The sequence below is a fragment of the Fukomys damarensis genome, unplaced genomic scaffold (genome assembly GCF_012274545.1).
Source record: "Fukomys damarensis isolate Sample0158 unplaced genomic scaffold, DMR_v1.0_HiC HiC_scaffold_7, whole genome shotgun sequence".
NCBI lineage: Eukaryota > Metazoa > Chordata > Mammalia > Rodentia > Bathyergidae > Fukomys > Fukomys damarensis.
The window spans coordinates 30,030,847-30,044,401 of record NW_022900919.1 but is presented as its reverse complement, the minus strand read 5'-3'; positions in this window follow the sequence as shown (position 1 = coordinate 30,044,401).

Below are 13,555 nucleotides of genomic sequence, written 5' to 3'. Positions count from 1 at the left end.
ATAAATATATATATATACATATATATATAAAATTTGAATTTTGGGAAACTTTAACGGTGCTGTCAACTTTGGAAAAAGTTATCCCAATTTACTGTGTTGAGTTGGCATTGTACAGAAATGGACAGCCATATTGGTCTAGAAATGTTAATTTTTTATTTTTATTTTATTTTTTTCCATTTGTACAAGGGTAACAAATATTAAATATGTATTAAATATATAAGGACATATCTACGTGGGTTTGATTACAGAAACTAATAAAGCATTCTCTAAATAATGAAAAAAAAAGAATAAGATAAGACTACAAGAGCAAGGAACAATTTAAATATGTTCAGGGACCATTTTCATCTTCCGAATTAAGGATTATTTTAATCTTACATCATTGCCTTTTCTCTTTTACTTTCCTTTTTAGTTTTATATTAGGAAGTTTGCTTTTATATTTCTAAGATTAGTCAGTTGCACGGCTTGAATTAGTTTGTAACTCAGTGTATGTGCAATTCTCTTTATAGCCAGCAGATGCTACCTTAAAGTTCTGTACACTTTACATATCAGGAAGCAACTAAAGACACACACATAAAAGTACTTCCAGAAGTGCTTCAGAGGTAGCAAAAATGATGCAATAAGTGTGCTTTGAAGCAAAAAGGAGTATTTTCAGGGAGATTAATGACAATGCATTTTATGTAATAACTTCCATATAAATTGTTGGGGTTGGTTCTCACAGTTAGATCTAATGACAGTAGCTGATGTAACTTAGATTTGTATGAACTGCATCTGAGGGAACTAGGCTCTTTTTTATTAATTGTACAGTCTTGGGCTAGTGGCTCAATCTCCCTCATATTCTTCAAGTTGAAAGAAATGATGATGATAAGAGTGATCACCCATCACAGAACTAATTTAATGTACAGGATTCACAGTGACTGGCACATGATGTCAGCTACCTGATCATTATTAGCTGTCTTCTGACCATTTCTTCTTCCCTCCTGCATCCTTCCAGACCTCCAGTCCAGACTTGGACATGATCCTCTGCCCCTCTTTTTCCTGAAGTCTCCCAAATCCATGCACTCAGTAAGTACTGTCCATTGTGCTGAATTCCCACCTACCTGCTTTTCCTCTCGTTAGACTTTCCCATACCTCCTGTGGGATATTCACTTTCATCACTGTCTCCCCCACGCCTAGCTCCTCCATTCATTCACGCACAGTTACACTGAACAATCAGAAGAACTGGAGAAGTCCTCTTTGTAGAGGTGACATCTAAGCACCTGGACCAACTGAAAAAGTGGATATTGACATTTTCAGAGGAAAGCAGTCCGGAAAAAGAAAATAGTGGCACAAAGCCCCTGATATCAATGCATTTGAGGAGCAATATGGAGACAGAAAATCTTCATTGAGCGCTAGGGTATGTGCCTCAATCATCAATCACAGGATGAATCAGGTGACAAACTCTCTTAAATTCCAAGAGCAGGCATTGACAGATTAAAGCAGAGCGTGGAATTTTTATACCACCACACTCTGGATCCAAGGATGGACAGGTGACATCTAAGCACCTTGACCAACTGAAAAAGTGGATATTGACATTTTCAGAGGAAAGCAGCCTGGAAAAAGAAAATAGTGGCACAAAGCCCATGATATTAATGCATTTGAGGAGCAATATGGAGACATAAAATCTTCATTGAGTGCTAGGGTATGTGCCTCAATCATCAATCACAGGATGAATCAGGTGACAAACTCTCTTAAATTCCAAGAGCAGGCATTGACAGATTAAAGCAGAGCGTGGAATTTTTATACCACCACACTCTGGATCCAAGGATGGAAGCAGGGAGACCAAGCAGGAGACCTTCACACAGGACCAGTTACTAGGTTGGTGACAGGGAGTCATCCTAAAAGATTTCAGGTCAGGTGGAACTCTCTGCCTGGACCACTTATTACAATCACAGTGTGCACACAACTATACCAGCCAGTGTTTTCTCCATCACCTACAAAGTCCATACTCCAGGCTCTTCTCTCAACTCAGGTCCTACTCACTATGTCCAGATCCCCTTCCTCTGCCTCTGCTGCTTCTTCTGCCTGATGCACTTCCTCTGTTGCCTTTCCATTCACTCCTCAAAACTCTGCTGTTATATGATCTCCCTTTGGAAGCCACTCTTGATTCCTTTCTCTCTGTTCTTTACAAAAGACTCAACTACTTTCTCTTCTCAGGTGTCTCTGTACCCTTGGCCATAAAACCATGGCCATAATTATACTCTGACCTATAGTAATCCACCTTCAAGCCTTTCATCTTGTACCATGTGAGCCTGTAGTGTGCAGTGTTTGCATATTTTTATTTTTAATTTAATTTTTTGTTAGTACATGTTTGTAGTATGCAATGATTGCATTCATCTTGGGGAACTGGTATATAAGCATAACACATCTTAATTCTTTTTCATTCTCTTCTCCTCCCTCCCCCTCACAACACCTCTTAGCCCTTTTCCTGTTTGCAAAAGTTCTATCTCCCAATTCCCTATTATTTATCTTTTATTTTGCTCTTCATTTATATTTTGAGTTTGTCATATAAGAGAAACTATGCAATATTTAAGCCTGTATGCCTGATTTATTTCACTTAACATTATGGCCTCCAGCAGCATTCATTTTTCTGAAGTGACTGAAGTATATTCTCCTTTATAACAGAGTAGCGCTTCATTGTGTATAAGTGCCACATTTTCTTTATCCTTTCCTCTGTTGTTTTACACATAGGCTACATTCAATATTTAGCTACTATGAATTGTGCTGCCATGAACATAGAAATGCACATATCCCTGCAATGTTTTACATCTTGGTCTCTTTGCATAATCCCCGGCATGAGCAGTCTGGAAGACACCTCTCCTTCAAAACTCCAGGGAAAGTTGGTGGAATAACATTGTGTTCTATCCTGTGATTTGGTTTGGCTTCTTAAGTCCTGATGTGAATTTCATTTCCTGTTGCTTATCCTGTGTGTTAACTTTCTGCTTGGTAATATTGCAAATTCCCAATGAAACCATTCTACGATTGATTAGGCCTAGGCCACTTGGCAATTTCTTTCTAATCTCTTTTATTGTGCTTTCCATAAAAATGATAGCCCCAGTATAAATCCTAGTTTGAATCAATACCAGTATGTGCTAATCTTTTCACAGCACTGGAGATGAAAATGTCAAATGGCGCCTGCTGGGTGTTAGAACTCCCACAGTAAATCATCAAAAATTAAAGTAACACCAAATTGATTTTATTTTCCATTTTTTAAAAAAATCTCTTTCAGATTTATTATTTTTGCCATTGAATTCTTTTTTCCTGTTTACTTACTGTCTATTTGGATGAGATTGGTGAACTCAATTTAGAATGGTGACTGTGTTTATGTCTCCTGGCAAAATATATAGAAACCAAAACCATACTAGTTTTACTTACAGTAAAGTTGCTATTTCACAGAATGATGTATATGTTTACGCATACATTTTAATTCTCTTTTATATAATACTTCAATAAAGTGAATCTTGGTTGAAGAAATGATATCACAAGATATTTTCTTTTAAATTTACTCAATAATGGTACAATTATAGTAAAGACGTTCTAGACATTTATTTTCCATACTTGAGGCTGTGGTCAGAACTACCACAAGCTCCACCAGAGGATGCCCTCAGTAGGGTTGGCTGCCTGGAGTCTGAGTATGTTGCTATGGAGATATAAGAGATATAAAAAGGTATAGCCTGAATATCGAGTCTTCAAAAGGTCCTAAAAAATCATGTCTTTCAAGTCCAGAAGGAACTTAACTAACCATTTTGCACAACTTTCTACCCTACTGACTGTATCAAATGAGAAACTGAAGCTATGGGAGGGTTGGCAAGCAAGGTACAGTCACAGATTTAAAAGCAAAGCTGGAGGTCTCTAGATATTTAATCCCACTCTCTTGTCATTATAACATGAATACATAAAATCCATGCCAACATTAAGCTCAGAACATGCAAATATCAGGTGTGTGTATGTGTGTACATGCTCACAAAAATAATGCACAGAATAAACTCTTCACCTGTGCTAACAGAAGAGACAGGATAATACAGATGTTAAAGGTAAAGGGAAGCCTTAATTTGAGCAGTGTATCCATTTAACAGTTAAGTTAATCTGAGTTTCAATTTTACTTCTGGTCAAAACTGGTTTAATGCTTCTTACATAACTATAGTTGTCTTCCGTCTCTCAGAGGATGCTAATTGGCAGTGAAGTGCTTAGGAAATCTGTAGCCTGAAGAAGTGGCAGGAAGAAACACATCCTTAGGCCTGACCTTTCTAAAGCAAGGAGCTTGCCTTTGAATAATGTAGGGTCTGGGATATTTCCATGGCATGACAAGGAAGAGTCCTCCAAGCTCTGCTTAGTTCATAAAGTAATTCATCATTTTCAGTTTATAACTCTCAATAACTAAAGGCCAGGCATTCAAAATTACCTGTCTCTCTTCTCTCTAGTTATGTATTATAAAAGTCACCAATTCAGATGAGTATTTGAACCAAGCAGGTGACTGAAATGAGAAACATGCCCAGAGCAGAGACTGGAAAAGTGAAAACACCAACTAAAAGAAAGAGCCCTTCATCAATTCTGTAGAGATTGGTGTGGAAAATGCAGATGTAATGTAACTGGCCAGATCTAACTTTGCAGAGATTCCTGAAATCCAGACACTGATGTGAATTCCCACCGGTGTATGAATTTGACAGTTACTTCAAAATAATTGCAACACATCCACAGGCCACCTGTGTAGGAACTCTAAGCTAAGATTGAGAATCAAATCTACCAAGGAAGTGTGAGCCGTGAAATGTTATCACTTTGAAGGGCACCTGCAGGTTTTCCTCATGGATTTGTAGATGCTGGTGAGCAAAGGCTCACTGATGGGTGCCTGTCAGAAGAAGAACTAAATGTATATCATAGCACAGAGGTTAATATCCAGTGCAGGAGCCAGTGGGTGTGCTGTAACCCATAGAGATGGAGTGACCAATGTCATGAGCAGCAGAGCGGGACTGGGCCTCGTTAAATTGTGCAAACATAAATAAATCACCCCAATTCTCCTAGAGAGCCTTTCTTCTTTCTGAATTTGAGATTAAAAACACCCAAGTTATTTAAACCACAGTTTTATCATAAAAGTAAAAAGTAAAGTTTCTTTGTAGAAATACATAGAGAATCCATATCTTGACCTTCTTAAAGACTGAGATCTAAAATTAAGCAATAACTGGAGCCTTGATGATGAGCATCCTGGGAAGAGACACAAAGGTCAGAGATGGTGAGTTAGAAAGCCAGGGATGGTAAGACAGGCATGTGTGCTTTCCACACAGAGGCCCTGGAATCTGTTTTCATCCTCCCTGTAGTCCCTCTCCTTCTCTAGGCTGTTACTTCTGAAGCTGCCTTGGTGACTCTCTTTCAGCCACTGCCCCTCTAATAATGGAGCTGCTTGCTTATAGAGACCTGGAAGTGCCTAAAAGTTTGCACCTTGAGTCTGTCCTTAGCCACTGACCCCTTCCTGGCCTCCAGTGGAGATGAATCCTGAGCTGCAGTCCTCACCCTGCTGCTTCCTGCTGGACCAGCCATCAGGAGTCTTGAAATCAGAGGACTGCTCACCTCTTGCCCTTCCCCTCTCCACCTCCCAGGCCCTGTCCAGTCTCCATGAGTGCAGACTTTGTAAATCACTTACACAGGAACCCTGCTGTCTTGATCTGCTTCTAAGAAGCTGTCCTGAAACATTCAATGATTTACTGGACCTGGTTTATTTAATCAAGAGCTATATTTTTCAATTTTAAAAAACTATGTCAAAAACTATGTCTCTTACAGTCAGCAAAAGAAAGAAGAAAAGAAGAAAGAAATAAGAAAGAAAAAACCATCTTTTATCCAAACTTTCAGACAACTCGCAAAGAAAACAAATGTTTATTTCAGCTCTGAGGTTCTGGGGTGTGTGTATGCATATGTGCAAAGACTTATATTTTAAAAATCACACAGGACATACAGTCAGTCTTTTCTATCTGTAGGCTACACATCCATGGCTTCAACCAACCATGAATCAAAGACTCAAAAGTGTAGCTAAGATGCCCTGATAAAAAAGAAAATAATCCCAAAACATCTGCATTTGTACTAACCATGGAAAGATCTTTCTTCTTGACATTATTTCTTAAACAGTATGGTCTAACTACTTGTGTAGCAGGAACATTATAGCACATGGAGATGACTTCGTGTACAAAGGAGGACACGTGTAGATTATGTGAAAAATCCTGCATCATTTTATTGAAGGACTTGAAATCTTCAGATTTTGGTTTTCATAGAGGGTCCTGGAACTCATCCCCAAGATACCTAAGGACTACTACAGTTATATTCTTTATGAAATCACACCCAAGTAGAAGTGAGTGGTGTAAACATTGCTGTACAGTTAGCTACATGTAGGCAATGGGCGTAATATATTGGCCAGAAACAAAGCAGAACAAGCTATTTTAAATGATAACACTTGAGGGGAGATATTATTATGCAAATCATGGCTTGGGTTTAGGGATCCAATATGTTTCTTCTTACAAAGAGATAAATAAGGTAGCACATAAAATCACATTATTTTCCTATATCTCCAAATCAAGAAAATATTTCTTCAACAATGCAAGCTGCATCAATTAGCCAATTGCATAGTAATTTGCAGGTGCACTGATACATAATTGGACTGACAGTATATGTGAAGCTAATTGTAGCAGAAAATACTGAAATCATAATGCATCTTTCAAAATAAACTTAGTTGAGGACTACTTTCATCTAGTAGTATTTCAGAAGTGCTTGATTATAATTACAAAAATCAGTAGGTAGGTGAAATTTCAGGAGTTTCTACTCGTGCTTAAAATCCACGTATTACTCATTTTACTTTAATGATCTGCTCAGTTGTGGGTATATCAGATCTGAGAATAGTATTCTCATAGGTGATATAATTTCAAGTCCTTTCATTTTTGACAGAACAGAAAGGAAAAGAATATTTAAAATGTGAAAAATATCTTAGTCTTCTAAAGACTGTATTAGGGTGCAAAAACATTTGGGAAGTTATATTGTTGGTGTCTTCTCCAATTGTACAGCCAACCGATTTCCTGGGGCTCTTTTGAAAATAATTCAGTAATATGAGCACAAGTTCTTGTATCATAGAGAATCCTTGCTTAAAAATTGAGTGAGAATGTAAAATAACATCTTCAGAAGTACAAACTAGAAGTTTCTACCCAGCCAAACTATAATTTAATTGCAAAGAGAAGTTAACAGTTTTCATAGGCACATGAAGTCTTAGGGAGAATAATGCACATGCAAACACTCACTTGTACACCACTTTGCTGAGACCTTCTCCGGAAGAGAGAGAAATCAGTCCAGCCAAAAGCAGTGGCCCCCATAAAGTAAAAGTGTGTGATGTTTACTGGTAAGTAAATAATTAATAAATAAGTACGTCTTTAAAAACATTCAGCCAAAATTCCAAATTCTCCATCTATTCATGGAGGTAGAGTTAGGAATAAAACAAGACTGATTCTTCTTTTTCCACCAGAACAATGACAGTTATAGATGAGCCTCAGATACTGAAATGGCTCAGTTGGTCTAGGTGAGCTGAACACTTGGGGAAAAATTAATAAAAATAAAAATAGAATGTTTCACTTTTAAACCAATAGTTTTACATTAAAATTACTTAAAAACAGGGCCAGCGATTTAGCTCAGTGGCTCCACCACCTGCCTCACAAGCACAAGGTCCCAAGTTCAACCCCGTTACCAAAAAAAAAAAAAAAAAGAAACCTTAAAAAAAGAAAAAAAGTCTAAATGAGTATTTGAAATATAAATTTAAAAAATGTATTTTAACCAATACATAAAAACAAAAATTATACACATTATTGGGGTACCACGTGATATTTTGATACATGCAAACATTGAGTAATGCTTGAATCAGATTAAACATATCTGTCTCTTAAAACATTTATCATTTCTTTATGATGGATACAGTGAAAACCTTATCTTGTAGCTTTTGGAAATATGCAGCACATAATCAGCCGCAGTAGTGTGCAGTAGGACAGCTGAGCTTATTCCTCCCATCTATCCATGACCTAATACTTGTTGACCAACATTTCCCCACTTCCTACCCGCTAGGCAGAATTACACAATTTCTCCCTCCCCCCATGAAAGCGAACTTCAGGTTGGCCACTTCAATTTTCAAAACATTTACAGCTATTTCACTTCTTTATTTTCTGCTCACCTATGGACCCTTTCCTGCCTACCTGGCTCTGATCAAGCTGTGCCTCTTACCGAAAGCCCTCTCTGCCTGTAATTCTCTGCCTCTCTGCCTATTGTGATTCACCATACTGATTGGAACAACAGCACTCCCAAATTTGAGCCAGTGGTCATCTTGCCCTGGGTCCAACCTTGTGTTTCTGAGTGACTGTGCTCTAGAGCTATAATAGAACACAGAGGATGCTTCTCGGGAGGCATCCCTCATGGGAGAAGAGTTACACTATGGCATGCAAACAAATATCTGTCAACAAAAGACTGTCAGCCTGTAGACTGACCTGATGGGTGTGATGAGTCTCATCCTTCACTTCTCCCATTCCGTATTGCTGGCCACATCCTACAGATATTGAGGCCTGAAGGTAAAATGTAACCTAAGAGCTCAGAGACCTGAGTGCTTCACTGTGAGTCCCAGTCTGTTTCTGGAAAGTCCCTTGAGCTTCAGTTTTCTCACCAACAAAATGAACTAATAAAGACCAAAACATACAGTTGTAAACATAAAATGGAAAAAAAATCAAATAAGTTTAACCAGGTTTTGTTATACCTTTTTTGTTTTTGTTGTTGTTGTTGTTGTTTGGTTTTGTACCACGGATCAAACTCAGGACCTTGCACTTAGGTGGTGTAGGCAGGTGTAGTACCACTGAACTAAACCCTTTAACAGAAGTGCAAAATAAGACTGGTTTATAAACTTACCATTTTCTAACAAGTAAAGAATAATTCTGACTGGAAGGTGCCTCACAGACTTAAAGGCTTCCAGACAAAGGTCTCCTCTAACAAACAAACCCCATGAAACCATGAAAAAGAAACCCCAACTCTGTTATTCTCCCGTAGCATTCCTGTGTTGTTCCAGTGGGAAAAGTATGTAGTCTCTATCTAATTCTAGGCTCATTTGTTGACCAATTACAAAATTTAAAAAGCAATAGCTGGGCATGGTGGCTTACACTGCAATCCTACTACTTGGGAGACTGAGGCAGGAGGATTACAAGTTTGAGACCAGCCTGGCAACTTAGCAAAAGCTTGTCTCATTTAAAATGATTTAAAAATCAAACATTAATTTTGCTTTTCTGCCTACCCACAATGTTCTCTTCTGCTTCCTCCTAAATGCCCTACTTGGGCTAAAGTGCTTTGCTACTTGCCAATCAACCCCACATTTGGGGCATGGCCTCCTCTGAAGACATAGCCAAGCCTTCCCTTTCCCTCCTACAGCACCCAATAGGAGAGCCATTGCAGCCCAGACCACACTCTAAAAGCAGGATGGGGTGAGGAGCAGCCCTGGGAAGAAAGGAGTAAGAATAACTTTCCTAAAACTTCAAACTTCACTGTGAGGATTTTTCCCCACATAGTTGGAAAAAATAGATGGTTACAAAATGTGGTATAGAAAAAAATCAGTCCTTTGTTAAAAAAAAAAAAAGCACCTGGGCACCTGGCTTTGATTTAAGCCAAAACTGAAGCACCTGGCTTTGATTTAAGCCAAAACTGAAGCACGCACATCCTCAAAGCAACCAGGTCTCCTTTCTGCCACTCACTATGGACCAACAAAATCTGAACTCAGAAGCCTCAGGTGGCAAGCTCATTTATGCCTTTCTCTTTTGTTTGCCCTCTTCTGCTCTGAAATTCTTTGGTGATTACGCAAATCAAGTTAGAATTCAGTCACCAGGAATGATTGCCATGTTTGTTCAGTGGCGTCTTTTCATTGGATGTGTGTGCTGCCTTCATAAACCCTGAAAATCATTTAGCAACCTGAGGCTGAGATCAGGCTAGGTGATCTCATGTCATATGCTTTATTGCCACCAAACTCAAGGAAGAAAGGAAAAAAAAGAACAGTCACAATCTGTCTCCTGGAACTGTTGCTTCCTTCTTTCCGTGGCCAACACAACCTCCCCATTTCCAGTAATTCATCTTCATGCTAACATTTGAGTCTCAGCCAGGATGCTGTTTTCTTGGTGGTACCAATGTGGGGATGTGGAATAGCATCCTTCTGCTTTGCCATGCACCAGTCATCCATTGAATATTCCATTCCCAAGTCTCTAGGGAGACTCATGGGGGTGCATGGGTGATTTACGAAGGTGACTACGGGACTGTGGCTAGTAGATTTGCAAAGGCATTAACATTCCCTTTGAAAGAGGTACAGTAAAGAAAATGCCCTTAGAAAGGAGTGCAGTGCAGGGAGAAAAAAGAGCAAAGAAGAAGGATCTCTTCAGTAATAGTTTTTCTTGTCTTTTTCAGAAAAGTTGGAATGCCTGAGGGCCAGCTGCAAGAAAACGTATTCCAATTAGGCGAGCATTTTGAGCATGTTTATGTTGTCTCTGTGAGCAAAACTCTTGAATGTTGGTATAATTTTTTGCCCATAGGTGGCTTAATTCAAAGCACCTAGCTTAGTTCTAAGCTATGAGTGCTCAACAAATAAGTGTTGGATTCAAGAAAACTCCATCACTTGGCACTTAAAAGAACTCCGAGAAAAACTGAGATTTCAAGAGGCTAAGTAACTAGCTCCAGTCACATAGCTAAGAAGTTATAGAATCCAGATGAGAATCAACATGTGCTTCACTCAGGAGACCTATTTTTTCTCCTGCCCGAGGAGAGAAAGAATAAGGCATACCATCATGTCCAAGAGCTTGGGCTCAGGCCCCAGACTCCCTGGGTTTGATTCCTGGCTCCACCACTGAGTTTCTCTGTGATTCTGGTCAAGGGAGCAACATGAGCTTTTGTGCCTCCATTTTGGCACATGTGAAACAGGAGCAAGGAAAATATCTATGGTTTTTCTTATATGAGAAACCTAAGAGATAGATAATATAAGGGGCAAAATGAAGGAGAGATGGCAGGAAACAGGGAGGTAAACTTTTTGAAGATGAGGAAAGGGGTCCAGGGAAAGGTAGAGGGGCGAGAGTAGGGAGGGAAAAAGACCAAAAATGATCAAGATTCCCCAAAATGAATGCAGTTATTATGCATCACAAACATATACTTATAAAAAAGTACTTTAAACGTTATTTTAAATATTAAATGAGTTAGGGCCAGGGATTTAGCTCCGTGGTGCCACCGCTGCTCCACAAGCACAGGTCCCTGAGTTTGATCCCTGGTTGAAAAAGAAAAATTAAATGAGTTAAAGAATTGTAAAGAATTGACACCATCACCTGATATATGGTGAGCGTGCAATTAACCATATATTCAGCTAATCGCTTTAGATATTTTATGAGTATTAAAATCAGGAGATTTGTCTTATGCAGTAATAAAATCCACAAAGGAAGGCGTCAGTTCCCATAGGATGGGACTTTTGAAACTATGATAAGGGAGAAAGGAACAGCAGCTGAAACTCATCCCAGTCTTCCTCAGCACTAAAATGGTGCATCGGTCATTTTCATCAGTCTCATCGCCACCAGCATTTCCATGATTCCCCCTCCACCTTTCACTCCATCACACACTTGCTTCCAGTTTCAGCGAAGTCCACAAACTCTTCTCAGTGAGAAAGGGACCTTTGTCAAGTTGTTCATTCTGAACTCAGATTGACAGGGACAGAGGTGCTTATTTCACCATCCCCATGTGCTTCTCTTTGACATAATACAGACAGAGTAGGAGGTAGGGAAATTCATCAGGCTCTGTGTCTGACCAGTTAGCATCCTTTCATATCACTGGGCATCAGCTTACCATTTGTGAAATGGAATAAGAGTGCTAGAGAGAAAATGTTAGTCGAGCGTCTAGCCCAAGTGATACTAGGTAAGGCGTTGAAAAGCACTTCTTGTCCAAACTCAACCATTTCTAATTTGACACAATTTATACTAAAAGGCAAATATGCTCCAAGATTACTAAAATAGAACTAATTAAGTGCATGAGAGGAATAATTAAACACAGAGGAAGCTTAAAAGTTTCTGTAGTTGGGCATTATATATGACTCTGAGCCTCCTGGAAGCCAGAGCAAAAATGAAAATAAAAAAGGAAGATGCATACCAGTGCTTCCAAAGAAATAAAGTCTAAACTGGCAACGAGTCATGAGAGCTCTCATGCAAAACCTTCTAACGATAACTTTGAGTGATATGATAGGCAAATCTCTCCTGGAACACATTTTACTTTAAAATGCCTATCAGGTTTTCACTGGGATGTTTTAATAATAAACTTAGATAAAAACTTACAGGTTTCCATCACAATCCTCCTCATTACCAGTGATTCCAGGGGGATTGAGCTGATATGGGCTAAGAATGATGCCTGACAGAAGTCAAACATGATGCCAAGGCAAAATTGGGAAAGCCAAACCACTGGGTGCCACAGAACAAAAAAATGTATCCTAGGAATTCAACTCTGCACTGCTGTTGAAGGTGCTAAGAAAGGGGCCAGAGCAGGGCACCAAAGCATCATGGGCCCCACCCAGACATCCTGAGAAAATGGCATGGCTGAGCTTAGGGGTGCTTTGGGGGCACTCAGAAGCCAGGCTCATCAGGTAGTCAGACAAGGACCCCTAGCAGAGCTTGGGTCTAAGCAAGCCTGTGGAATCCATCTCCTCATGCCCTCATCATGCCTTTGTGATTGTCCAGCCAAGAATCCAGTGGTCACTGAGGTCACTGCTGGTCAGCAGGGCTGGGAATCAGGAGCCAGAAATGGACTTGGGCAAAACTCAGATCCCATCTGTGCTACTGTCTCTCCCTGCATCTGACCTCTGTGACCTCCAGAGCATAGTGGACACTGTTCTCATCCACCTTGGTAAACAGTGCCAATTTATCCAGGTGGTCCTTGAACAAAAATTATGCAGGGCTGCCTCCCAGCCAGTGATAAGAAGAAAAGAGATGAAACCAGGGAAAGAAGCCAAAGATGTCTTCCTTCTTCCTTGTACAGTTTTTGGAAGCTGCCCATAGCATTCCTGCTTCGATTATGCCCATAGTTAGATCATTCTCTGACCAAATTATTTCACTCTAGTTTTCAGGTAAAATTCTAGATTATGGCAAGAAGCCCAAAATAATCACTTGCTTTAATGCTTGACCTAACCAAAGTCTTCAGCTGCTTTGAAACAGCATTCCAGGTCAGAGTGGGTCTGGCCAAGTTCAAGATCATCCCAGCAAAATAGACCCCAGAAAGCCACAATAGTCCCATCTGAACCTCTACTGGGCAAATAGTAGCACGCAGAGGGACTGAAACCATGGCTCTTACACTTAGTAATTAAAATTATGCTTCTGATCATATAATAATTTATTGTGTATTTGTATACAAAGCATTGTATATGCTCTAGCTTATTTAATTCTCATGATCCTAGAATGTTTAAAAGGAATAAGCACAGGCTCCATGTTTTAAAATCTTGCTTTTATTCACCAAGTTAATG